The sequence below is a fragment of the Xenopus tropicalis genome, chromosome 4 (genome assembly GCF_000004195.4).
Source record: "Xenopus tropicalis strain Nigerian chromosome 4, UCB_Xtro_10.0, whole genome shotgun sequence".
NCBI lineage: Eukaryota > Metazoa > Chordata > Amphibia > Anura > Pipidae > Xenopus > Xenopus tropicalis.
In genome coordinates this window covers 14,846,907-14,874,678 of record NC_030680.2, presented here as the reverse complement: position 1 = coordinate 14,874,678, position 27,772 = coordinate 14,846,907, and the positions used below count along the sequence as shown (strand labels likewise).

Sequence of the window (27,772 nt, the reverse complement as noted above, 5' to 3'; positions counted from 1 at the left end):
GGGGGTGCGTAACAGGAGGGGTAGGCAGGTAGTGATTGCATTGTGCACTGGGCCCCTCCGAGTATTCTTTTCCGGGGAGCAGTCTAGGAAAAACCACTGTTTTTCAGACTACTTAATGGGGTTATGCAATAAAAGACACCCGGTTTGCACTGGTGCAGTAATAGTAGCAGCCAATGGGTTTGGGGTTTAGCCTCAGGGACCCCATTTTTCTTTGGTCGTACCTTTCGTAGCTCATCACAGTACTACAGGTATATAGAAAATTGTCATCATAGTCACCCTGCTGTAGTTCCAGGGTTATCTGTAGAGTAAATGAGCCTGAAATCAACTTTAATGCTGAACCTCTGGATCCCACTTGGAGCACCATACACCAGTGTTTTTCAACCTTTTTTGGGCAAAGGCACACTTGTTTCATGAAAAAAATCACGAGGCACACCACCATTAGAAAATGTTAAAAAATTTAACTCTGTGCCCAGCAGCAGTGCCCCCCTAGTACACTGGTGCCCAGCAGCAGTGCCACCCTAGTACATTGGTGCCAAGAGCAGTGCCCCCCTAGTACATTGGTGCCCAGCAGCAGTGCCCCCCTAGTACATTGGTGCCAAGAGCAGTGCCCCCCTAGTACATTGGTGCCAAGAGCAGTGCCCCCCTAGTACATTGGTGCCCAGCAGCAGTGCCCCCCAGTACATTGGTGCCAAGAGCCAGCCCCCCTAGTACATTGGTGCCCAGCAGCAGTGCCCCCCTAGTGCATTGGTGTCCAGCAGCAGTGCCCCCCTAGTACATTTGTGCCCAGCAGCAGTGCCCCCCTAGTACATTGAGCCAAGAGCAGTGCCCCCCTAGTACATTGGTGCCAAGAGCAGTGCCCCCTAGTACATTGGTGCCCAGCAGCAGTGCCCCCCTAGTACATTGGTGCCAAGAGCAGTGCCCCCCTAGTACATTGGTGCCAAGAGCAGTGCCCCCCTAGTACATTGGTGCCAAGAGCAGTGCCCCCCTAGTACATTGGTGCCAAGAGCAGTGCCCCCCTAGTACATTGGTGCCAAGAGCAGTGCCCCCCTAGTACATTGGTGCCCAGCAGCAGTGCCCCCCTAGTACATTGGTGCCAAGAGCAGTGCCCCCCTAGTACATTGGTGCCAAGAGCAGTGCCCCCCTAGTACATTGGTGCCAAGAGCCAGCCCCCCTAGTACATTGGTGCCCAGCAGCAGTGCCCCCCTAGTACATTGGTGCCAAGAGCAGTGCCCCCCTAGTACATTGGTGCCAAGAGCAGTGCCCCCCTAGTACATTGGTGCCAAGAGCAGTGCCCCCCTAGTACATTGGTGCCAAGAGCCAGCCCCCCTAGTACATTGGTGCCCAGCAGCAGTGCCCCCATAAGTCAGTGTGCCCCGTGGCCCCCCCTAATACATTGGTGCCCAGCAGCATTTTACTCTTCGGCGGCTTCAGCAGCGTCTTCCCCTCACGCGCGCCGCCTCTGCACTTCTGCCTACACGCGACCGCACACAGGCCCTTTTATAACGTTGCGTCCCGTGCGTACTGACGTCACCCGTACACACGGGGCGCAACCAATGACGGCCTGGATTTTTTTTTGAAAGTAAAAATTGCGGCCCTGCCTACGGCACACCAGGCAACATCTCGCGGCACACTAGTGTGCCGCGGAACAGCGGTTGAAAAACGCTGCCATACACGATGCGGCGAATGGGTGGGTAGCGGCCTAAGAGCTGAAGGGGTGTGGTCAGAAGAAAGTGGCCATAATGAAAAACTCTAGATATTACTAAGAATGGTCAAGGCGGCAGGGCTGTTCTTGGGTCTATTGGTGCCTCAGTCACATTGCCATTGAAATAACTGGATAGCAGTTTAAAGCAATACTGTCATGGTAAAACATGTTTTTTTACAAAACCCATCAGTTAATAGAGCTTCTGCAGCAGAATCCTGCATTGTAATCTGTTTTCTGAAAATGCAAACAGATTTTTATTATATTTAATTTTGAAATGTCACATGGGGCTAGCCATATTCTTCATTTCCCAGGGTGCCTCAGCCATGTGACCTGTGCTCTAATAAACTTCAGACACACTTTACTTCTGCGCTGCAAGTTGGAGTGATATCCCCCCCCCCCTCCCCCCAGCAGCCAATCAGCAGAACAATGGGAAGGAAGCAAGATAGCAGCTCCCAGTAGGTATCAGAATAGCACTCAATAGTAAGAAATCCAAGTCCGGCTTGGGACTCCTCCAGTTACATGGGAGTAGGAGAAACAATAGGTTAGCTGAAAGCAGCTCAGACTCAGGCACACTTTACTGCTGCGCTGCAAGTTGGAGTGATATCCCCCCCACCCCTCCCAGCAGCCAATCAGCAGAACAATGGGAAGGGAGAAAGATAGCAGCTCCCAGTAGGTATCAGAATAGCACTCAATAGTAAGAAATCCAAGTCCGGCTTGGGACTCCTCCAGTTACATGGGAGTAGGAGAAACAATAGGTTAGCTGAAAGCAGCTCAGACAGGCACACTTTACTGCTGCACTGCAAGTTGGAGTGATATCCCCGCCCCCCTCACCCCCAGCAGCCGATCAGCAGAACAATGGGAAGGGAGCAAGATAGCAGCTCCCAGTAGGGATCAGAATAGCACTCAAGCATCCCTTTAAGCGTACTGACCCCAAACCAGTTAATCATACTTTGTGCCGTTGCCATTAAGTCTCTCCTTTATTTTGTTCCATTGAAGTCTGGGAAACACCGGCCTTTTGGGTTCCTACCAACATCACAGTATCTGGGAACATATTTGTGCCTATTATCAACTACATGCTAAACACCTTTGATGAACAACAATGTGGCTATTGTTTTAATATTGCATTGTGACTCTGACATTTTAATTGTGATGTGTGTTTAGTATTGTGTTACTGTTTGTCTTTTGGCTTACTCCGACGTAACACACCCTCGAGAAGGCAACTGAGGTAGAATTATGTAAGGTATCTGGCACTGTCTTCTATAGTTTATTCTTTTGCAATAATTCTCAAAAGGGAAGGAAATCTAAAATACATTATACCTGGAGGCCAGTTTACTCCTTCTGTGTTACAGAAATGTGAGATGGTGATTATAGTAGCAGTGGTATAATAGCCTCTGGGAAGGGACTGGGGCTGTGGGATAGCAGGTATAGTAGGGAGAGATGGTGCCTATAGTAGCAGTGGTATAATAGCCTCTGGGAAGGGACTGGGGCTGTGGGATAGCAGGTATAGTAGGGAGAGATGGTGCCTATAGTAGCAGTGGGGGGATAATAGCCTCTGGGAAGGGACTGGGGCTGTGGGATAGCAGGTATAGTAGGGAGAGATGGTGCCTATAGTAGCAGTGGGGGGATAATAGCCTCTGGGAAGGGACTGGGGCTGTGGGATAGCAGGTATAGTAGGGAGAGATGGTGCCTATAGTAGCAGTGGGGGGATAATAGCCTCTGGGAAGGGACTGGGGCTGTGGGATAGCAGGTATAGTAGGGAGAGATGGTGCCTATAGTAGCAGTGGGGGGATAATAGCCTCTGGGAAGGGACTGGGGCTGTGGGATAGCAGGTATAGTAGGGAGAGATGGTGCCTATAGTAGCAGTGGGGGGATAATAGCCTCTGGGAAGGGACTGGGGCTGTGGGATAGCAGGTATAGTAGGGAGAGATGGTGCCTATAGTAGCAGTGGGGGGATAATAGCCTCTGGGAAGGTACTGTGGCTGTAAGATAGCAGGGATAGTAGGGAGAGATGGTGCCTATAGTAGCAGTGGGGGGATAATAGCCTCTGGGAAGGTACTGTGGCTGTGGGATAGCAGGTATAGTAGGGAGAGATGGTGCCTATATTAGCAGTGGGGGATAATAGCCTCTGGGAAGGGACTGTGGCTGTGGGATAGCAGGAATAGTAGGGAGAGATGGTGCCTATAGTAGCAGTGGGGGGATAATAGCCTCTGGGAAGGGACTGTGGCTGTGGGATAGCAGGTATAGTAGGGAGAGATGGTGCCTATATTAGCAGTGGGGGGATAATAGCCTCTGGGAAGGGACTGTGGCTGTGGGATAGCAGGAATAGTAGGGAGAGATGGTGCCTATAGTAGCAGTGGGGGGATAATAGCCTCTGGGAAGGGACTGTGGCTGTGGGATAGCAGGAATAGTAGGGAGAGATGGTGCCTATAGTAGCAGTGGGGGCATAATAGCCTCTGGGAAGGGACTGGGGCGGTGGGATAGCAGGAATAGTAGGGAGAGATGGTGCCTATAGTAGCAGTGGGGGGATAATAGCCTCTGGGAAGGGGCTGGGGCTGTGGGATAGCAGGTATAGTAGGGAGAGATGGTGCCTATAGTAGCAGTGGGGGGATAATAGCCTCTGGGAAGGGACTGGGGCTGTGGGATAGCAGGTATAGTAGGGAGAGATGGTGCCTATAGTAGCAGTGGGGGGATAATAGCCTCTGGGTAGGGACTGGGGCTGTGGGATAGCAGGTATAGTAGGGAGAGATGGTGCCTATAGGAGCAGTGGGATTAAGGTATAAGATAAGTGTAGCAGGTGAGATGGTGAAAGCCACACTTTATGTTTGCATTGCCAAAGCTGTACCAGAAGAAGTTGGCCATTCCTGTTTTGCTTAAAATATTTAGTCAAATCTTGCCCCAGGCCGGTACTTAAGTTGGCCATTCGGTGCTGCCTGTACATTACCACAAAGCTACATTTACTTACAGAATTAAAGTGACAACGGACAAACATCTTCCAGAATGAGCAATAAAATCTCCCCGAAAGAACAAAGTGGAACATAATGTGCCGTTATAAAAACAAACCCTCCAATCTCCGCTCGGCGTGTACGTGGGCACGGTGTGAAAGCCGCAGGGTTTTTAAAATCTGATTAATAGGGGTACTTGCCAACTCTAAGTGCTAATTTATCAACGCCACCTTGAAAAACATGGAGCCTTAATTCCCGGCATTAAATTTAATTTATCTGCAAATTTGCGAGAAGGCCCGGCCGTCTGCTTATTAAATTGTTTGCATTGGCCTGCGAGGTGCGCGCGGTGGGCAGGAACGCAGCTCTCGCAAGGGGAATTGAGTCTTAATGATGGTGTTAACGAGGCTGGAGGGGCTGTTGGTTAATGAGTGTAAGCAATAAACACACAGCTAAAGCTGGCTTTGCAGATGTCTTTGATTTCTTTGGCACCGGAGTTGCTTTTAATCATCATTCATTACCTTACCCTCCGCATAAAATGACTTTTTCTTTGTAAGCAGTAATAATACTTCCAGTAGCAGCCATTCACAGGTCTGCCAGTGCTGTATCCTTGCTAGAGCACCAGTGAATCCAAGAGTTAAAGATATGCTATGATACCATGGTTTCTGGCTGCTGTGATTGGTCACGAGGGCAGGTTCACATTTAAAGCTACTTTTCCATATTACTTTCAGACAAAAAGGGAGCCTGCACAGCTTATTAGGTAGGCTTTATGGCACTGTTATGGCTTAGGGTGAAGACACACTGAGCTACTAGTAGCAGCTACTTTTTCATGGGTACTAAACACCAGAAAATACCCTGCCATACACAATACTGAGAATTCCCTCTGCTAAAACACACAGAGACAGTTATCAGTAAATGATCAGCATTGTCTATTTTAGTAGCCGTGACAAGTAGCTGCTACTAGTAGCTCTGTGTGTCTTCACCCTAAGGTACCTTCTAGATCACTGATCCCAAACCGGTGCGACATATTGCTAACCAACCCCTTGGATGTTGCTCCTAGTGGCCTCAAAGAAGGTGATTATTTATGAATTTCTTACTTGGAGGCAAGTTTTGGAGACATAAAGACCATGTGTATAGCCAAACAGAGCCTCCTGTAGTCTGCCGGTCAACATTGGGCTACCAAATAACCATTCACTGCTCTTATTGGTCACCCCTAGGAACTTTCTTTCATGCTTGCATTGCTCCCCAACTTAATTATATTTAACTGTTGCTCATGGGTTAAAAAGGTTGGGGACCCCTGCACTAGATGTATTATCATCCCAAATCTAAGGTAACGCTACTGACTTGCACCTTAATTGATTTAACTGTCGTGTTGAACTATAACGCACTGTCTGTCAAGTTGCAAGCTTTTTTTACAATTTATAGGTACAGGTATAGGATCCCTTATCCGGAAACCCATTATCCAGAAAGTTCAGAATTACGGAAAGGCCATCCACCATAGACTCCATTGTAAGCAAATAATTCTAATTATTAAAAACAATTTCCCTTTTCTCTGTAATAATAAAACAGTACCTTGTACTTGATCCCAACTAAGATATAATTACCCCTTATTGGGGGCAGAACAGCCCTATTGGGTTTATTTAATGGTTAAATGATTCCCTTTTCTCTGTAATAATAAAACAGTACCTGTACTTGATCCCAACTAAGATATAATTACCCCTTATTGGGGCAGAACAGCCCTATTGGGTTTATTTCATGGTTAAATGATTCCCTTTTCTCTGTAATAATAAAACAGTACCTGTACTTGATCCCAACTAAGATATAATTACCCCTTATTGGGGCAGAACAGCCCTATTGGGTTTATTTCATGGTTAAATGATTCCCTTTTCTCTGTAATAATAAAACAGTACCTGTACTTGATCCCAACTAAGATATAATTACCCCTTATTGGGGGCAGAACAGCCCTATTGGGTTTATTTCATGGTTAAATGATTCCCTTTTCTCTGTAATAATAAAACAGTACCTGTACTTGATCCCAACTAAGATATAATTACCCCTTATTGGGGCAGAACAGCCCTATTGGGGTTAATTATGGTTTAAATAATTTTTTCAGACTTAAGGTAAGAGATCCGAATTATGGAAAGACACCTTTATTCGGAAAACCCCATGTCCCAGGCATTCTGGATAACAGGTCCCATACCTGTACAATCACATACCCTATAGAGCAGGTTGTGGAACAGACAGGTTGAGCCTGAATGAGCAAAAAGGAATACAAAATGGAGCCTCTGTCTCTAATGTCCAATTGCATGCTGGGTATTGTAGTTTTATATGAATCCTAGCTGTAGGCTAAATGTTAGATACAAACTGCATTACCCAGCATGCAGTGGAACAGGCACACTAGGGGGAAAAAACTTTGGCTAGTTTCCAAACTACAAACCCGCCAAGGCTCCAAAAAATAGCCCAAAACTCTACCTTGGCGGATTTGTACTTTGAAAACTTGCCAGGGCTTTAAATTAGTAGCCCAATTTGGCTGGAAAACCGCCAACCTGGCAACCCTGTCATCGACTATCCTGTCGTCAGAGAGATGAGGAGAGCTGAACAGGACGAGGGGGCGGGGCTTCACTAACATACCTATCTAAGTACTCATTCTGAACATGCCCAAATTAGAGGGCATTTATTGTGATGCTGGGGGATGGCCCTCCTTCATTAAATGGGCCTGTATGTGCTGAGAGAGAGCAGGAGGCGGCAGGAAGCAGCAGAAGTGATCCGAGGAAAGCGCTGCCATGCCATACTGCATATAATGAGGCCCGTTGTGATGCGGCCCCTTTAAACACAATGTAGAATGTTCTAGTAGCCAGATTTGGAGCGGGCTTAATGCAGTTTTGCACTAGGCATATGGCACCTTGGCACACTATAAATCAGAAGGCATTGAACAGATGTATAAAGTAAACTGCTCCAATTTGGCTTCTGCACAACATGACTGCTCCCATATTTACATACTATTTCCTGATTTATGGACTCTTTTTGGCCGGTTTGCATGGCTGCATTTAAAGGGGAAATGTATAGGGGAGAATGTATAATTATTTTCTTTGTGATATTTTTGAGAAAATCTAAATGTCCGGGTCTAGTAAACCATAGCAACTAATTAACTGCTACCTGCACTTTGTTTACTGTGGCTTAAGGTGCCCATACACTATAAGATCCGCTCGCTTGGCGATGTCGCCAAGCGAGCGGATCTTCACCCGATATCCCCACCTACGGGTGGGCGATATCGGGTAGCAAGGGACTTAAAAAAAAAATGATGCCAAACGATCGGATTACATTTGAGGTTATGTATGTATGTATAACTTTATGTATAAAGCGCCACAAGGGTACGCAGCGCTGTACAATCTTACAGAATACAAAATTACACACAGGGAGGACAAGTGATATAATAAATAAATACAATAAATACATATATGTATATATATATATATATATATAAGTGCCATGTGGTATGAGACACAGTAGGAAGGAGGTCCCTGCCCCGTAGAGCTTACAATCTGAGATTGGGGCAGTCGGTTCGGGGACCGCATCAACGAGCCGATGCGGTCCCCGATCCGACTGGATTTTCTAACCTGGCCGATCGAGATCTGGCCAATTTCAGGCCAGATATCGGTCGGCCAGGCCGCTCTGTTCTGCCCATACACGGGCCGATTAGCTGCCGAATCAGTCCAAGGGACCCATATCGGCAGCTATAGTCGGCCCGTGTATGGGGGCCTTTAGACCAGTAAGGAAGATGCTGTACCCTGAGGCCATCATTGAGGGGGTATAGAAGGTACCAGGTGGGCCCCGAGATGAGTCTTGAACAAGCAGAGTATCCAAGGCTATTGTGATACTAATATCTACAGTTAGTATTAGTGGTTGTATATATAGTTTATGTATGTGATAGTATAGATTGGTAAGTATAGGTTTGTGTTGAAGTTGAAGGGTTGAACTTGATGGACTCTGGTCTTTTTTCAACCCTATGTAACTGTGAAATGGAAAGGTGCAATTCACAGGCTGTGCAAGGGGCAGGGCTTGCTGGGGGTGGGAGGGGATATGTTCGATTAGATCAAGGGCGTGGCCTTGGTAATAATTGGGCACCCTGGGGGACAGCCGTGGTAATTAGTATTATGGGGCCCATAGTTACTGATGATGACCTGCTTTATCCTTTTTACTGATGTAACAGTAATGACCTAAAAAAAAGGCAGAGTTTGGGGTGGATTGGGGCATGGCTTGGAGTACCAAGGGGGCTTGCTTGGATGTAGGGTCTAAATGTTGGAGTCTGATACCATCTTACCCTGCCCCTGTTTTCACCCCCAGCAGTCTGATACCATCTTACCCGGCCCCTGTTTTTACCCCCAGCAGTCTGATACCATCTTACCCGGCCCCTTTTTTTACCCCCAGCAGTCTGATACCATCTTACCCTGCCCCTGTTTTCACCCCCAGCAGTCTGATACCATCTTACCCGGCCCCTGTTTTTACCCCCAGCAGTCTGATACCATCTTACCCGGCCCCTGTTTTTACCCCCAGCAGTCTGATACCATCTTACCCGGCCCCTTTTTTTACCCCCAGCAGTCTGATACCATCTTACCCTGCCCCTGTTTTTACCCCCAGCAGTCTGATACCATCTTACCCGGCCCCTGTTTTTACCCCCAGTAGTCTGATACCATCTTACTCTGCCCCTGTTTTTACTCCCAGCAGTCTGATACCATCTTACCCGGCCCCTGTTTTTACCCCCAGTAGTCTGATACCATCTTACCCTGCCCCTGTTTTTACCCCCAGTAGTCTGATACCATCTTACCCTGCCCCTGTTTTTACCCCCAGTAGTCTGATACCATCTTACCCTGCCCCTGTTTTTACTCCCAGCAGTCTGATACCATCTTACCCGGCCCCTGTTTTTACCCCCAGCAGTCTGATACCATCTTACCCTGCCCCTGTTTTTACCCCCAGCAGTCTGATACCATCTTACCCGGCCCCTGTTTTTACCCCCAGCAGTCTGATACCATCTTACCCGGCCCCTGTTTTTACCCCCAGCAGTCTGATACCATCTTACCCGGCCCCTGTTTTTACCCCCAGCAGTCTGATACCATCTTACCCGGCCCCTGTTTTCACCCCCAGCATTGTTCATAATTAAATGCATTAACTATTTAATCACAGCTGTTTTTCTAATCCAGTATTGCAGGCAATTGAAGCATTAACAAACATATGGCCGCCCCTGGGAAGCTTAAATACAGGCAACTTAAAATATTTCACTTTGTGCTCTGGGAGATATATATATAATGTACATAAAAGCAGCTTTACCCTCAGGCAATATATCAACGCTATGTTACACTTCATCTTCCCTTTAAACTCAGTGACTGGTAAATGAAATATCCCTGACTGCTCAAACAGGTGGAAGAGCCAGATATTTCTCCTGTGCCTTATCAGTAGGGACAGATCCACTTACTCTTCCCTTGAGGGGATGATACAGGTCATGCATTCCAGCGCTGGATATGCTGTGGGCTTGCTGGCCACTGAACTTAGTAGGACTCAATAGTCTTTATTTGTACTGGGAAAACAGAATGGAGGTGCTTTGTCAGGCTGCGCTGTTAAGAACACATTTCTATACTCAGGGCTAGGGATTTAAATACAAGGGGCCACTGGCCCTGTACAATGGCTGGGGCAGGATTGCGCAGATCAATATGGTGGATCCGATGTGCATTTAGAAGATAAAAACTCTACTCTATGATGAGGTTTGTGTTCTCTGTAAATGGGCAGTGCAGCCAGTGTGTGTGTTTTATTGCAATCTATTAGCATAATGCACAGCAAGGGAAAATAACATTGCGCCAAATGAGCCGTCATGGCTGGAAGGCTTCTGCCATTCCCCTGACCAGTCCAACAAGTTTAGATAATTAAAGTAGTTGCAGGTTATGGTGCCAGACAGGCCCAGTTTGCCCCAGGTGTTTATCAAGGTGCCTTCACCCAGCCCCTCCATTGGCCAACAATGACTTCATATTGAGAAGTGACCTTGGGGCTACAACTCTATATACAATCTTATATATGTAGTAATTACTTATGGGATTGTAAGAGAATGCTGGATAATTTCTCATTTACCCTGGATTTCATTGTTTCTATTCTGTTTGGCCCCAAGAGGTCTTTCCCTTCTTCCCCTGGTTTTATTATAACACTATTGGAAGCAATGCATAGGAACCATAGTGATAGTGGCCCAAATGGGGTTTCTGACAGTTCACTGGGTTTTTGTTTAATGTAATAAGGAAAATGCTGGGTCTGCAGGTACCGGTCTATCAAACACTGAATAGATCATGTTCTGGATTCTGATTCAAAACCTTTTCATAGGATTTTGGACCACAGTCATAAGTGGTGCTATCCCTCTCTCTGCAGTAGAAGGGGTCTGGCTTGCTAGCAAATCGGGATATTTCCCTGGGAGTTAACCAGTTGTGGACTGCCTCCCCAGGTCTTGGTGCCGGGCCTACAGGTAGGGGAGGACAAGGTTAACTCTGATCACCGCCCCCTGAGACTTGACTTAAGCTGTCCCTTGGGGGGCTGTAGAGAAAACATTATTCTATGTCCATGAGATTGCCGTGCATGTGTACTTTGTGCACCAGTTTCCACTCTGGAACCATTCATTTCTGGGTCACCTCGCCATAACATTTGAATATAATAATGTATTTTCCCCTGAAATGGCTGTCTCAGGGGACCTTTATATAGATCAGTAAGTGCCTGAATCAAATCGAATGTAACTGATAAAGAGCATATCCCTCCAATATACCTTCGTAAATAAAATGTATGTATGGTTTTAAAAGTATTTGTAAATGTAATTGCCCTTTAAAGCTGTGTCTGCCTGGGTGTTTTATATCCTTAGCACTGCTGATTCTAACTCCTGAAACAATGTAGCAGAAGCCAGTGGAGTAACAGCCCTGGAGGAGTAATAGAAACAGAAAGGGCTAAGCAAATGCTGCGTTTAATTCCATTAACATTTTGAATTTGGGGTTGCAGTGATCTTCCAGCCTTATCTCACTTTCCTTAGGATTCCTGCAGATGTTGGGGGGGGGGTTGTTTCCCGTTGATGGCGTTATTGTGTTTTGCTGGGATTTCATTCAGCTCTGACACGTGAAACCGTGTGTGCAAGGGGAATGCTCTCATTACTGTCTCCATGTGTCACTAGATAAGTAGGTTATAAGTGTTTGTATTTGAGTTCCTTGCCTTGGATAGTGCATAAAGCTGTCACTCCCCCATTCATTATGTCCTTTTCTGCCTCTTATTTGTGTACACAACCTGCCTTTAATGTAGCGACGGGTTGTACAGCGCAGGCAGCCTGTCACTGTCAGGCCCGGAAACATAACTGTCAAAGCTCACCGCTCCTGTACTGATCTGGCTCTATGCGGTGCTGCTGGATTATAAATATACTTCTTAATGGGAAAGGTAAAGGTATGAATGGCACTGCTGCCGGCTGGGCTAGCACAGTTACATAACTCATATATTATATTATTATCCTTTATTTACAACCTATACAGCTTGTTGCAGATTAGCCAGTGACCTGGCTGGAATTGAACGTAGGACCCCAGCGCCACAAGGCAGCAGAGAGCCAACATGCTGCCCATTACGGTTAGTTGAAGGGTTTATAATTGGGGAGGTCAACTACAAAAATAGTGGTGTGTTGGTAGGTAGGTTGTGGTAGTCTTATTGCAGTTGGTGCTTTTAATTGTATTTTGTAATGACAATGTGAAGCTAATGAGAAAGTGGTGCTGACCTCAAAGGCCCATAGAAATCCAGCCCAAACGCTGGTGAGTGGGAGTGAGGCAAACCTATGGCAAGAGCGGCTTTCTTCTGCACCCCCTTACAGGGCCGCCATCAGAAATCACCGGGCCCCTAACAACGAAATTTTCTGGGCCCCCCTCCTCCCATGTTCCGCCCCCTTAATTGCCCCTCCCCCAGTGACCCCTCCTATCAGTACAAAGGACACATAGACATTGGTAGCCAGGGTCCCCTAAAACATTGGTAGCCAGGGCCCCCCTAAAACATTGGTAGCTAGGGGTTATGTTTTGCATTGGTGCCAGGGCAGGGACCCCATAAAACCTTGCTAGCCAGCCCAGGGCCCCCTAAAACATTGCTGATCCTCCCCCAGTGTCCTCATACAAACTGGGGGTGGGGCAATGTATTGGGTAATTAATTAGGTAATTTATTATGACTATAGTCTCTGACCTGTTATCCCTAGACTGCCCCACAATTTCCTTGCCCGTTAAATGGCCTGTGGTCACGGGGGTGTCTAATAAATTAGTACCCCCAGTGATTTTACCAATACAAATAGGGGCCTATTTATTATGCCGTGTAAAATGAAATTCGGCCAAAAAAAAACGGTGTACAAAGCTATGTAAAATAAATGGAGCAGTTTGTTGTCCGAACACCAGATTTTACACCATTATTTTACGTAAGTTCCAGCGGCAGAAAAAACAAGTAAAAAAATTGAGCCATTTTTATGCTGTTTATTTTACCCTGCAAAGCCTGCCGATGTGTGACAAATTTACACTGCATAGTAAATCTGCCCCATAAAGAAATACAATGTGGGGGGCAATTGTGCACCCCCATTTACAAAAATAGTTGCAGCCTAGGCACATCCCACTTCTGTCCTCCCCTATTTCCAGCCCTGGCTGCTAATGAGGTATGTTGGCCATGTTGTTGCTATATAAGAGTAACATAATTGCCCCCAGCTTTCCCTCCCTGGTGCTTCTGGCTTGGAGCATCCAGGCAGTCTCTGTGTATGCACAGGTCACATGATGCGTCACAGCCAATGGGAAGCCAAGCATCTTAGTTTATACAGAGACCCTTGTCTTTTCAGCAGATGCAAGATGGAGGCTACAGCCATTGCCATCACCTTGTATTCTCTGACTGTAGGCCTGTCATGGGATTTTGACATTGAAAACATTGTATGTACCATTTTATCTGCCCAAGATATAATAATACCAAGGCTGCAAAGCTTCTAGCTCCTCCCACCTCTCTACTAAATTCAACAGGTCTGTTGGGTGAGGGAAACTGAGTGTGAGGTACCTTGGTGGTTAATGTTCAGGCAGTCCGTATGCCCTCTTTAATTGCAAAAACCTTCAGTTTGCTGAGTTGCTTCTTTCCTGTCAGCTGGTTCCCACGCTCCCTAGATACCAGGGGCATCCTTGGAAAGGAGAATTACTGGCAAGGGCAAATGTCCGAGCAGTGCCAGAGGGGTACATTCACAATAACATACAATTTCTGAGCGACCTAATTACTTGAGGAATAAGATTTTTATATAAATCGCTCTTTGCGAGCAGTGCATCTTTGCATGAGTCGTGTGTTAATACCTGGGGGAATTTTATTCAACGGAGTTTATACGCAGTGTATACTGGGGGTTTCCTTAGGGGAAATATAAATGCAAGGGCATAGCATGTTTGGTACAGGTATAGGACCAGTTATCCAAAATGCTTGGGACCAAGGGTATTCCAGATAAGGGGTCTTTCCATAATTTGGATCTCTATTTTTTTGGAGCCTTGGCGGGTTTGTAGTTTGGAAACTAGCCAAAGATTTTTCCCCCTAGTGTGCCTGTTCCACTGCATGCTGGGTAATGTAGTTTGTATCTAACATTTAGCCTACAGCTAGGATTCATATAAAACTACAATACCCAGCATGCAATTGGACATTAGAGACAGAGGCTCCATTTTGTATTCCTTTTTGCTCATTCAGGCTCAACCTGTCTGTTCCACAACCTGCTCTATAGGGTATGTGATTGTACAGGTATGGGACCTGTTATCCAGAATGCCTGGGACATGGGGTTTTCCGGATAAAGGTGTCTTTCCATAATTCGGATCTCTTACCTTAAGTCTGAAAAAATTATTTAAACCATAATTAACCCCAATAGGGTTGTTTTGGCTCCAATAAGGATTAATTATATCTTAGTTGGGATCAAGTACAGGTACTGTTTTATTATTACAGAGAAAAGGGAATCATTTAACCATTAAATAAACCCAATAGGGCTGTTCTGCCCCCAATAAGGGGTAATTATATCTTAGTTGGGATCAAGTACAGGTACTGTTTTATTATTACAGAGAAAAGGGAATCAGTTTTAAATGTTTTAATTATTTGATTATAATGGAGTTTATGGGAGATGGCCTTTCTGTAATTCAAAGCTTTCTGGATAATGGGTTTCCGGATAAGGGATCCCATACCTGTACATGGAGGCTTCCCTCCCAGCAGAATTGTATTTCTGCATGTGTGGGAGCTGCCATGTTCTTGGCATTGTCCTAGATGCAAACAGCTGCTAACAGGCTAATGACCCAGGGACACTTCTATTAAATATATGGTTCTGGGCAGCGCGCATTGCTTTTAAAGTGGAACTTCACCCAAAAATAGTAAAGAAAAAGGATCTAATTCTAAGTGTGTGCCATGACCCTAAAGGAAACAACATGCCAGCATTAATATAAACAAACAAAAGAAGGAACACGGGTTGGTAAAGTATCATGTGACCTGGCAAAGGGTAAACAAATACTTGTGACACAGGTATGTCTGTTTGCCTCTAAACATTCTTTCTCTGTGTTGCATAATACCTAGTCTCTTCCTTTCATGAAAGATTGAGGTTTATAGGAAATATTTTCATATATACATAATGGTGAGCATGAAATGTAATCTGCCACTTTCATGTAAGAAATCCGCCATCCGAGCTGATGGCAGGGAAGTGGCGTTATACAGAGGTGCCCCCACCCCTTCTCCCGTTGCCATTCACCTGAAGAGCTCTCCAGTCTCTCAAGCACTGTCTGCCTGCGCAGATCCTGGCTACCGGCCCTATTTGCCTCTCCCAAAGCGACTTTTCTCAAATAATGTAATTTTCCCATTCTTTTTCCCACTTCTCCCGTTGAAGGAGGCTTTTTGTTGACTCTTTTATTTTATAAAGGCAAATTAATATCCTGACATTCAGAAACTGAGCCGGCAGCCGTCTCATTCAAAGGGAAGATCAGACCTTAAGAGCAAATTGAGCTCAGAGGAAAGTTTCACCCCGGCGCTCCGGTAGGGAAATAGATGTAGCGTTTGGGTTGCGTCTCTGAAATCCGCCTGAAAGGTGTCAGGTTAATCAGCCTAATAGCACTCCTGTCCATAAGCCAGCTGCAGGGGGTTGGAGTCTTGTAAAGAAGAACCTGATTTTGTATTATAAATCCAACTTGAAGGTTACCGGCCCTTGGCTTCAGTGTCGGACTGGCCCACCAGGATACCAGGAAAACTCCCGGTGGGCCCAGGTGTCAGTGGGCCCTCCTGCTCCTGATCATTTGGCCTGTTTTCTTTCTGAATAGGAAGAAAGGGGAGAAATAGTTGGAAGGATAGATGCTAGCATGTAAATAAAAGAGATTAGGAGAATAAAGAGGTTGGGTGAGGAAAGGAGGAAAAATAGTTTGGAAAGCGGGCCTAGGTCTAAGGTTTTCTGGTGGGCCCCTGGGGTCCCAGTCCGACACTGCTTGGCTTTGCACTGTTTTTTTGGAAATCAGAACATTTACACTAAGGGGGGTATTTACTGATGTTCATATTTCTTTTTTTTTTTTTTTTCACAATTTGTGTATTATTTGTGCTAAAACTCACAAAATAATCACAAATTTTTCATGATCTAAGTATAAAAACTTGTAACAATCTTTATTTAATGCATGTTTATTTTTTCATTTGTAAGTCCATAAAAATGTTCATGGATAGGGAGGGCACTGGTTGACAGTGCCTTTTATTGCATATGGGGGTAAAAGTCTTGAGTTTTCCCAGGAGCAGTAGTCCATAGCAACCTATAAGATGCTTGCTGTATCCAGTATGTAGGTATAGGTTACTACTCCTGGGCACACTTAGGGGCCCATTTACTTACTCACGAACCGGCCGAATGCGTCCGATTGCGTTTTTTTCGTAATGATCGGTATTTGGCGATTTTTTTCGGAAAATTATCGCGACTTTTTCGTTGCCATCTGAATGTTGCGCAAAATCTGGCGATTTTTTCGTAGCGTTAAAACTTGCGTGAAAAGTCGCGCCTTTTTCGTAGCCATTCCGAAAGTTGCGCAAAATGTTGCGATTTTTTCGTAGCGTTCGGTTTCATTCAAGCTTCAGTATGGTGACTTTTCTTGGGCCAGGTTGGAGCTGCAGGGTGCCATTGAGTCCTATGGGAGGCTTCCAAAATCATGCAAAGTCTGAAAGTTTCGGCCGCCGCTTACGAGCGCTCAATATGAAAAAGTCGCGACAAAATACGAGCGAATCGTAATGGCTACGAAAAAGTTGCGACAATTTCCGAATAGTCGTAAAGGCGCCGGAAAAAAATCGCAAAAAATACGAAAAAGTTGCAAAATGTTTGTTCTCCAATCGGAATTTTTCCAATTCGGATTCAAATTCGTGTCTTAGTAAATCAGCCCCTTAGTGCCTTTTATTACATAACCCCCTTAGTCCACAAAAATTGATTGTGATTGGGTTGCTCATTCAGAAGAGCTGGTTAATAGCCAAGAAAGACAATATCTGCACGGGTATGGGCACCTGATTTGAAGGCATTGGGTGAACCGAACTGCCATTGTTTGTTTTTTCCATTCCTGATATAATGGGTTTCATTAACCTACTTTACTGCTTTTGCCCTGGCCATTTATTCATTGGGTGGCTTCTGATACATTCAGTTTGTTTTGCTCGCGGGGCACATTTTCTCCCAACTTGAGACTTCTTTCGTTCTGGTGAATTTGATTTGGATGAGAAAACACAGAGATGATTAACAAGCGACTAAATGAAGAGTAAATGAGTCCGTCTTCACATCAGCTTTTTTGCTTTCATAACTCTTCAATAATCTGGTTTCCAAGGCTGCTGCAGGGGGTGGGGATACCCCGGCCCATGCTACCCCTATACTTGCTACCCCTATGCTACCCCTAGCCCCTATAGCTGATAGAAGTGCTTTCCATTCTGGTTTCTGAGCGGAGCAGCTGGTTTAATCAGCAGTCGAATCCCTGTACGGCGCTCACAAGTGCAGGCCCGACCGTGACTGTTTACCCACTGTAAATGTCACCGATTTAATAAGAATGAAGTAAAGGGGCTGCCATTGGAATCTGGAGGCTCTTCTCTGCTTTAGCGCTCATCCGTGCTGGAGCTTTAACAGGCCCCTGTCACATCGTATTGGAGAGAAAGATACCGGAACAGATTGCATCCTGTTAAATTGGACCAAATAAAATGTTATGGTGGAAGAGCTTTGGGGGCAGGGGGATCTAAGGAATAACAATGTACCCCCAGAGTATACCTAAAGTGAAAGTCTATGTTGAAACTGAGTAGGTCCAAAAGTAAAAAAAAAGCAGTTGGCACATTTACTCTTGCCGATGCCAGCTCTATCAGGCATGGTTTGCTTAGAAACATAGAGGGTTCCATGCCAGTCCTTGCCTGACTGCAACAGACTCTACCATAGGCTATAGGTTACTGGGCTTGGGCATAAATGGTTTTTTATTACATTAAACTGAAAGACACAAGCCTGTGAGATACAAAGATACAAGTCTACAGCCTTCTGCAGGCTGGGAGTCCATGTAGGGCAGTGGTCCCTAGCCAGTGGCTCAGGAGCAACATTCTTCTTTCCAACCCCTTGGATGTTGCTTCAAGTGGCCTCAATGAATTCCTAGCACATTTTAGTTGCATAAAAACCAGGTGTACTGCCAAACAGAGCCTCCTGTAGGCTGACAGTCAATATAGGGTCTACGATATAGCCAATCACAGCCCTTGTTTACCACCCCAGGTACAGTGTCATGCTTGTGTTACTCCTCAACTCTTTTTACATTTGAATGTGGCTCACAGGTAGAAAGGGTTGGGGGATCTCTGATGTAGGGGATATCCAAGAGCCTTGTGTGGTTACCCAAAACCTTCAAATGGCTCTTATTGGTAGGAAACATTGAAGATCACTGCTTAAGCAAGGTGCTTTCTATGAAAGCAAATGTTTTCATTAGATTATATCCAGGGCTGCCACCATAAAGGGGAGTACTGTCGAGGGCACAGTAGAAGTAGGGGTCCTGGACTAGGCAGTTCAGAAAAGGGGCAGGGCTTGTGGCCATAAAGGGCATAGATTGGAGATGTGGTAAAGCCCACACAATGGGTGCAGTAGGGGAAAGGGCACTGTTAGGCTGATGCCACACGTGGCGTTTTTCCGCTGCGTATTTTCTAATTCTCTCGGCGGCTGAAAAACGCCTGATATCATCATCCATAGAAATAGCTTGAAAAGACGTGAAGCAAACCACACAATGTGGAAATACGCTAGAAAACGCCTTAGCACGGATTTTTCAAGCGTAGGCCGAAATACGCCAGTATTTGCAAAGTAAGGTATTCCTATGTATACACAAAGACAGCTGCTAGACCTAGCGAAATACGTGGCGTTTTCTGCTATTTCGCACTATTAGCACCATGGAAACGGGATTTGCTTACGTCACCAGTACTAGGCTGAAAAATGCCATAGTCTGGGGCTGTGTGGCTTGTGCGGCGTTTTTAGGCTGAGAAAAAACGCAGCGGAAAAACGCCACGTGTGGGGTATGGGCCCCATTATTTCTAATAGCAACAAATCTTCATAAAACTTCCCTGAATAGAATAGCAATGATTATTATTTAACTGCATCAGCATGGGGGGGTTCAGCGGGTCGCATTATAATTCTGAACAGTGTGAAATGACACAGGTGCCTAATATTGTTTCCAGAACCAGGACCATCTGCTCATCTTCTCTCATCAAATGATTTCTAATGAGGAAATGCTTGTTTGGTTTGATTGACTTCTTGGCTTCTCGCTGACGGTTCTGTCGTACAGTATGTGCTCGCGGCCAGGTAACGAGGTACATTAGCATATTTAAAACCCGTGCCCAGGAACAGATTTGTTTTATGGTGGGTGTAATGGCAGCTGCAAGAGGAGTGGGACACAAAATATTTGTGAGATTTTAGTGCAACAGATTGACCATCTGACCCATATGCTCAATGGTAAGTTGCATTCCCCTCCAATGACTGAGCTTTATCTCCATACCTATGGACACTAACATGTGGCATTGCTTTATGGTTGCGATTATAGCTATGTAACTGAAATTTTTAGCTACATTGGTTCCAATGGCAACACCCAAGGTGTTTGGTTTGAGAATTCTCCTTAGTGTTTCTCTTAAGCAGGGATCCCCAACTTTTTATACCACATTTAAAGGGAAAAAGTGTTGGGGAGCAACACAAGTACGAAAAAGGTTCCTGGGGGTGCCAATAAGAGCTATAATTGGCTACTTAATAGCCCCTATGGGGACTGGCAGCCTACAGAAGGCTCTGTTTGGTATTATACTTGGTTTTTATACAACCAAAACCTGCCTCCTAACCAGAAATTAAAAAATAAGCCCCTGCTTTAAGGCCATGGAGAGCAACATCCAAGGGGTTGGGGAGCAACATGTTGCTCACAAGCCACTGGTTGGGGACCACTGCTCTTAAGAGACCCTAAAGGACATAATAATGGAATTATAGAATAATGAATGGTGTAGGAATAACTATATCCTTCCACGATTAAGCCATTATAGCCCGTGTAACGCACCGACTGTGAATAATAAGTGGATTTCCTAATTCTCTATGAATCTCATTTCTATGAGGTAGGTGCAGGCAGCGAGCAGGTTCTCTTTTCTCATATTGTTTGATTTGGATACCGAGTGAAAGTAGCTGAAACACATAATGAGCCTCTAATTAAGACCTCATTCGCTGCAATTTATTTTCCATTTTGCATGGTTTCCTTTTCATCAGGCTGCCGAAAGGGAAATAACCCACTGAACACAGTGTTATTAGCCCCTGATTCGCCCGTATAGTGCGTTAGTTTGCTTTGGTGTTACCTAAAGAGACAAAGGCAAATTGTGTTTAAGGACACAAGCGTCCTGTAATGGGGGTGCCCATATTGAAGATTTCTCATTGCTGGTGATAAAGGACAAGGAAAGTGAGGGATGGGTTATAGTGTACAGTGCTATTAAAATATTCCCATCCCATAATTAACTCATATGTGCCAAGTAACTGTATAGCCCTACCTGTGCCACCAGCATAAATAGCATCACACCTGAGACCCCCCCCACTTTGCCCTCTGTCCTCGGACATTAGTCTCTCCATTGGGCTGAGGACTGAGACATGAGCATGTGTAATCTGGAGGGGATAAGTCAGATGGTTGGTATGTGATCTGAAGGAGGATGGCTGGATCTTTGATTGGGAGCTTTGAAGGGTGAAACTGAAGATGATGCACCTCCCCTTGTTCTCCATATGCCCATATGTAAAATAGAAAGGTACCTCAGCCCTTATGTTTCTCTTAGCCTTAGCCATCAAACCTCCACCCCCCAGAATAATTCCTTATTTCACACTGAGGCATCAGTTCTCATCGCTCACCCATTTGTTACTCGTTTCTCACCAGTTTGTCCTCAGCCCTCACCCATCCTTTCTTATATCTCAACCTTCATTCTTTACCCATTGTTCCTTACCCACTGTGCCTCTTCCCTCCCTGACCCATTGATCCTCATCTCTCACCCGCTCATCCCTGAGTCAGTTTTTCATCCATTTTTCCTCATCCCTGACCCATCATTCCTCATCCCTGACCCATTGTTCCTCATCTTTCAACTTCTAATTCTTATCTCTGAGTTACTGTTTCTTGTCCCAGAACTACTGTTCCTTATTCCTAACTCATTGTTCCTCATCCCTGTCCTGAACCACCATTCCTCACCCCTCATCCGCTGTTCCTCATCCTTTACCTGCTATTTCCAATCCCTGTGTTTCTCATCCCTGAGCCATTTTTCCTCATCCCTGAGCCATTGTTCCATGTCCCTGAGCCATTTTTCCTCATCCCTGAGCCATTGTTCCATGTCCCTGACCCACTGTTCCCCACCCCATAGCCACTATTTCTCATCCCTGAGCCACTGTTCTTCATTTCTAAGCCACTGTTCTCATCCCTTAACCTTCCAGTCTGGTATAAATGTCACCAGTTAGCTTATTTTATGCACAAAACACATTTTTCTCTTTCTGCCCTATAGCATACTGTGTTCATTGGGCATTATTTATCTGTATATCTATATTTATTCATATGGGTAAGAGCTGCCATATTGTTTATTGTACACAGTACAAGTCCGTTACTTATTGTTTTGCGCAATGAATAAACTTGAATTACAGGTGTTACAGGTGTAGACAGCAATTCACCATGCCAAGACTGTAGCCCTCCTTATGAACACAAACACAGACCCCCTATTCGGCATGGACTGTTCTGCCATCTTTTTTATTCACAGGGAATGGCTTGGCACCTTCCACTCGTGTGCATCAATTTATTATTCTCAAAGAGTTTTCTTCGATCTAAGGCTACGAGTTCCCATTAAAAGAACACATTGCTTTATTTTAGCTGATCCAAAGTAGAGTTTTGTATTGTGCTAATAGCCCGTTTATATCGGCAGCGGAAGGATGGCAACATGAGATATTAATGCGGTTCTGTATCCATGGTTCTACTGCTATAACCTCGGCCGCCCTTTAATATCAGTGTAAATTTAATGAATTCTTTAGATATGGGTTCGGCAGCAGGTTATCTGGTTTTTAATGAGAAATACAGGCTTTGCACATCCCTGCCGCCATACAGGGGGAGGTCAGGAACCAGCGTATTTCTTTGTGTTCCGGCTTCTTGGCGCGACTGGCTGCTGGGAAGTTCCAGGTTTGGGGCTTTTTAAAGCCGCTGGCATTGTGCCTAAACCTACAAGGGCGCTTTGACTGGCAGCTCATATTTACATTTTATCGGTGGGGAGTAACGCAGTGGGTTTGCCAGTCTTAATTGCTTAGGAAATGTGTTGCTTCTTGTCCTTGCCCACAGCTTGCAAGGCTTTTATTCTATACAAATTTGTCCATATACCAAAAATATATTTTTTTAATTATTTGCCTTCCTTTTCTTCTACTTTTCAGCTTTAAAATTACCGAAATTACTGACCCTGGCAACCAAAAAAAATATTGCTGAGGCTACAATTGTATTGTTATTGCTACTTTTAATTACTCCTCCTTCTATTCAGTCCCACTACTGTTTTACATTTCATTCTCTCATTTAAGCCACTGCCTGGTTGCTAGGTTATATTTGACCCTAGCAACCAGATAGCTGCTAAAATTCCAAATTGGGGAGATGCCAAACAAAAGGATTAATTATTAAAAAAAAAAAATAAAAAAAGCACAAAAAATATAAAATGAAGACCAATTGCAAAGTTTCTTAGAATATCACTGTCTGCGTTATACTAAAAGTCAGGGTCGGACTGGGCCGCTGGGACACTGGGGCAAAACCCAGTGCCCAGACCCGACCCCTGTTGGCGCTCCCCCACAAGCAGGTGCCCCTTTCCTGATGGGTTTAACTTACATGTGATCAGGGGAGAATGTCGGCAGTGACTGGGACCCTTCTAGGGGGGGTTAGGGGGAGCGGCGGGGGCCCCTTTGGGGGGATCACGCCCAGTGGGGACACCTTGAAGGGTGTGGGGCCCCCAAGGCAGCAGCCCCAGTGGGCCCTTCACCCCCCAGTCTGAACCTGCTGAAAGTTAAGGGTAAACTTTCCCTTTAAATTATTACTTTCTTGGCCCAACCTGAGTACTGATTGACCTAATTGCCCAATGCTCATACAGTTCACCTGTTAACCGGGATGTGTATCTAATGAAATAAATACCCAAACACGTCATCCCTGAATCCCAAGTATAAAACCATAGAGAATGGTTGCTCCCCTGCAGCTAGTAGAATAGGATCAGTCAATCTGAAGAACAGAAAGGTACCTGCGGAGCCCAAGATTAATACATTCCCAGCTTCCATATAGCTCAGTAGCTGGAGATGTGGGCACTGTCAGTGTGAGCCGTACAGGGGGTCAGGAGAATGTTCCTTCATGTAATATTGCTGTTGGCCTACCGGGCACCGGGGCACGTTTCTAATGATGTTGCACAGTGAGTTGCTTGATCTACAGGAATAATCTCCCCCAGAGCTGGGGAAACCTTCTGCCTTATACAAATTATAATTACACTCTAATATACACACTGGCAGTGCTGGAAAATGAGGACTAGTGAGTATCTACCGCCACCCCCTACCAAAGCTCGTTAATATAAATTAGTTTAAACGGGAAAGCAGCATTGTTGACTAGAGAGACCTATAGCCATCCTATAATATTTTTAAAAGGGAACTTGTTACATTTTTGAATGAGGTTAACTATTATGCTCTAAGGCAGTTGCAATTGGTCTTTATTTTCTTTTGAATTAATTGGTTCAGGTCTGCAGTTCTGACTGGGGGGTGGGAGCGGAAGTTAGCTGCCTACTCAAGACTCTCTATAACAGGGGTGGGGAATTAGCTTCCGACTTAAGTAAAGACTAAGTTGGCAGCTTATTGCATGAAGGCAAAGCCAACATCTGGCTGATGCTGGCCAGGGCATATATAAAGATCCCATCCAGGATCACCAGGCTGTTGATTCTGCCCAAACAAGTGTACATCCTCTAATATGACCTCTTTGGCACAGGGTAGGCAATGCTGGACCATTGGAAGAGGAGCACATCAATGTCAAAGCCAGCTGAATGGTATTGCCTGGGGAGGCCAATGTTTTGTCCCTTTATATGGGCTCATATGCATCTGTATTGATTGGTTGGTTTGGTAATCGTCAGGTTTGATGATGTTGGCCAATGATTGGTGCATCAACAGGGGTGTATATATACTCTCTGTCCAATGATCAGCGCATACTGAACTATGAAATGCATCGCTGTGTATCAGCAGATAAAGAGGTGGAGAGGAGCTGCAGTTCCACTCAATAGGGGACAGTGGGTAGTTCCACTCAGTAGGGGACAGTGGGTAGTTCCACTTAATAGGGGACAGTGGGTAGTTCCACTCAATAGGGGACAGTGGGTAGTTCCACTCACTGGGGGACAGTGGGTAGTTCCACTCAGTAGGGGACAGTGGGTAGTTCCACTTAATAGGGGACAGTGGGTAGTTCCACTCAATAGGGGACAGTGGGTAGTTCCACTCACTGGGGGACAGTGGGTAGTTCCACTCACTGGGGGACAGTGGGTAGTTCCACTCAATAGGGGACAGTGGGTAGTTCCACTCACTGGGGGACAGTGGGTAGTTCCACTCAATAGGGGACAGTGGGTAGTTACACTCAATAGGGGACAGTGGGTAGTTCCACTCACTGGGGGACAGTGGGTAGTTCCACTCACTGGGGGACAGTGGGTAGTTCCACTCACTGGGGGACAGTGGGTAGTTCCACTCACTGGGGGACAGTAGGTAGTTCCTGGGGGAAGTGGTCCAGGCTGCAAATTTTGTCTCCGGTGGCCTTCTGAACAAACATGAGGACAAGTTGGCACAGTTGCCAGAATTACTTCTAAAAGTGAATGTAAAGGGAAACTTAAACTTCCGATTCATCACACACACATACTGTATAAGTGCAAATACTTTAGGAATGGAATCTCCGCTCTGTGCTGTAAATATTTAACAAAAATTCCCAAAGCCAAAGATTAACCCCCATTAATAACATTCAGTGCCCTGAGTCAGTCCGATGGCGAGCCACAGGGGCCGGGTCATTATCTCAGAAGTCAAACACTGCGCTTTTTATCTGCGTTTTGCAATAGTTACTGATTGACTTCAGCGGGACATTAGTGCAAACACCCTCACTCATACTCATGGCAGGAAGGTCAGAGGCTCTTGGGAACATTCCTGTGCTGGCTCCGGCCCAGCAGTCTATTCAAATGCTGCAAATATCGCAAAGAATCCTGACCTGATTGCAGGTTCTGATCTCAAGTCAGCTGCTCTGATATATATTCTGAAATCAGTGGGCGGTATATCAGAAACAAAAAGCAGGGAACTACTAATAATTGTAATTTTTATTGCATGTATGTTAAAAAAAATAAAATTGGATGCTAGCGATAGTAGTGAGCAGAGAGGTGGCAAAAGATGCTCCTGAATCAGCAACTTATTAACTGCCTTAAGTCAGCCAAATCAGCAAAAAAACAGGGGGCCAGGCTTAGGTAATTGTTTCAAACCATATTATTACATTAAAATCATGCAAAGGCTGCATATTTTTAACTGACGTATATTGCAAAGTTGCTTGAAATTATGTTTACTTCTTAAAAAGCTCAAGTTGTGTTTGAGTGGAGTTCCCCTTTAAAGAAACAGTGGGCCGGTGCTGGTTCCTAGGCATGAGCTGTATAATAGATTTGAAGTGATCATGACAAGACTGATGATTCCCTGAAAGACCCAGGTGTTCCATTATATCTAAAGCCCTATAATAAGCACTGATTATGGGGAATTATGCGGCAGAGCGGGAGCAGCACAGAGGCTTCTGCCAACTTTTCTTGAAAAACCCAAATAACCTGAGATGTGGGAATGAATTGTACCTTTCTGCACCGGGGCTGCCACTGCGTTTCATTATTCTGTGGATTTCTTTTCCCTAAGGGCCCATCGCACACACACACGCATGTACAGGTATTGGACCTATTATCCAGAATGCTCGGGACCTGGGCCTTTCTGGATAAGGGATCTTTCCATAATTTGGATCTCCATACCTTAAGTCTGCTGTAAAATCATTTAAACATGAAATAAACCCAATAGGGCTGTTCTGCCCCAATAAGGGGTAATTATATCTTAGTTGGGATCAAGTACAGGTACTGTTTTATTATTACAGAGAAAAGGGAATCATTTAACCATTAAATAAACCCAATAGGGCTGTTCTGCCCCCAATAAGGGGTAATTATATCTTAGTTGGGATCAAGTACAGGTACTGTTTTATTATTACAGAGAAAAGGGAATCATTTAACCATTAAATAAACCCAATAGGACTGTTCTGCCCCCAATAAGGGGTAATTATATCTTAGTTGGGATCAAGTACAGGTACTGTTTTATTATTACAGAGAAAAGGGAATCATTTAACCATTAAATAAACCCAATAGGGCTGTTCTGCCCCCAATAAGGGGTAATTATATCTTAGTTGGGATCAAGTACAGGTACTGTTTTATTATTACAGAGAAAAGGGAATCATTTAACCATTAAATAAACCCAATAGGGCTGTTCTGCCCCCAATAAGGGGTAATTATATCTTAGTTGGGATCAAGTACAGGTACTGTTTTATTATTACAGAGAAAAGGGAATCATTTAACCATTACATAAAACCAATAGGGCTGTTCTGCCCCCAATAAGGGGTAATTATGTCTTAGTTGGGATCAAGTACAGGTACTGTTTTATTATTGCAGAGAAAAAGGAAATCATTTAAAAAAATTATAATTATTTGCTTATAATGGAGTCTATGGGAGATGGCCTTTCCATAATTCGGAATTTATATTCTGCAAATAGGTTTCTGGATAACAGATGCCATACCTGTACATGGACACACATACACGGTGACTTTGTGTGTTCAGTTCTGTTTATCTTCTCAGCTCAGATTGTGGAATGCCCCCCACCGAGTTATCCTTTTTCTAGAAACCCCACTAGGTAGGCAGCAATTCCTTGGTTGTGATCATGCCCAGGTCATAAACATTCCCACCTGAACCCACTCCATGCCCAACCTGGCACAGACTTTTTATAGATGTATTAGAACCAAGCTCAAGCCCTCTGATGATGTTAGAGAAGGGAATGGGTAACTATGCACATTGCTGAAGGCAAGGTCAACCATAGGGCCTCTCTATGCCAGGACTTCATCTCACTCAACTCCACCCCTGATCTGCTAAAACTCCACCTCTGAGCTTCTTCATTTTTACCTGTCTGGGCCCTCGGTAGGATGGTGGCCCTGAATGGAGTAGATGGGGCATAGTTCCCTAAAGGTATGAAACAGTAGGCCCACATAGGGAAGTTTGACCCACTTTCAACCCATACCTGACCAGTAGGTGAATATGTGGGTTTCTGGCTAGGCTACGCCATATATAGAGCGTACGGAGAGAACCATACCATACATCTGGGCTGTCCAACTGGTGGCCCGTGGTCCTCCAAAGTATTTTTATGGCCCCCAGTCTGTACAGAGGCTCCATAGACTTCACTATACAACATGTTCATGGAATCTAGCCCTCCAGCATGCTGTATGAGATATAACTGGCCCACTAATTCTATTAAGTTGTACGGACCCTGCCATATATATAGATTGCAGTATAGATACCCCCTGTGCTAAGC

At 45.1% G+C, this 27,772-nt stretch overlaps 1 protein-coding gene across 7 annotated transcripts in view; it reads left to right on the top strand.

Moving 5' to 3' along the window:
• Positions 1 to 27,772, top strand: part of shank2 (SH3 and multiple ankyrin repeat domains 2) — a 310,238-nt gene that overhangs the window by 28,790 nt on the left and 253,676 nt on the right. The window contains exon 2 of one of the 7 annotated variants that reach the window (XM_031899732.1): positions 19,345 to 19,468. The exons of the other annotated variants lie outside the window; for them this stretch is intronic. The gene's annotated coding sequence lies outside the window, so the exon portion shown is untranslated. The remainder of the gene's footprint in view (positions 1 to 19,344; positions 19,469 to 27,772) is intronic. 7 annotated transcript variants of the gene reach the window in all.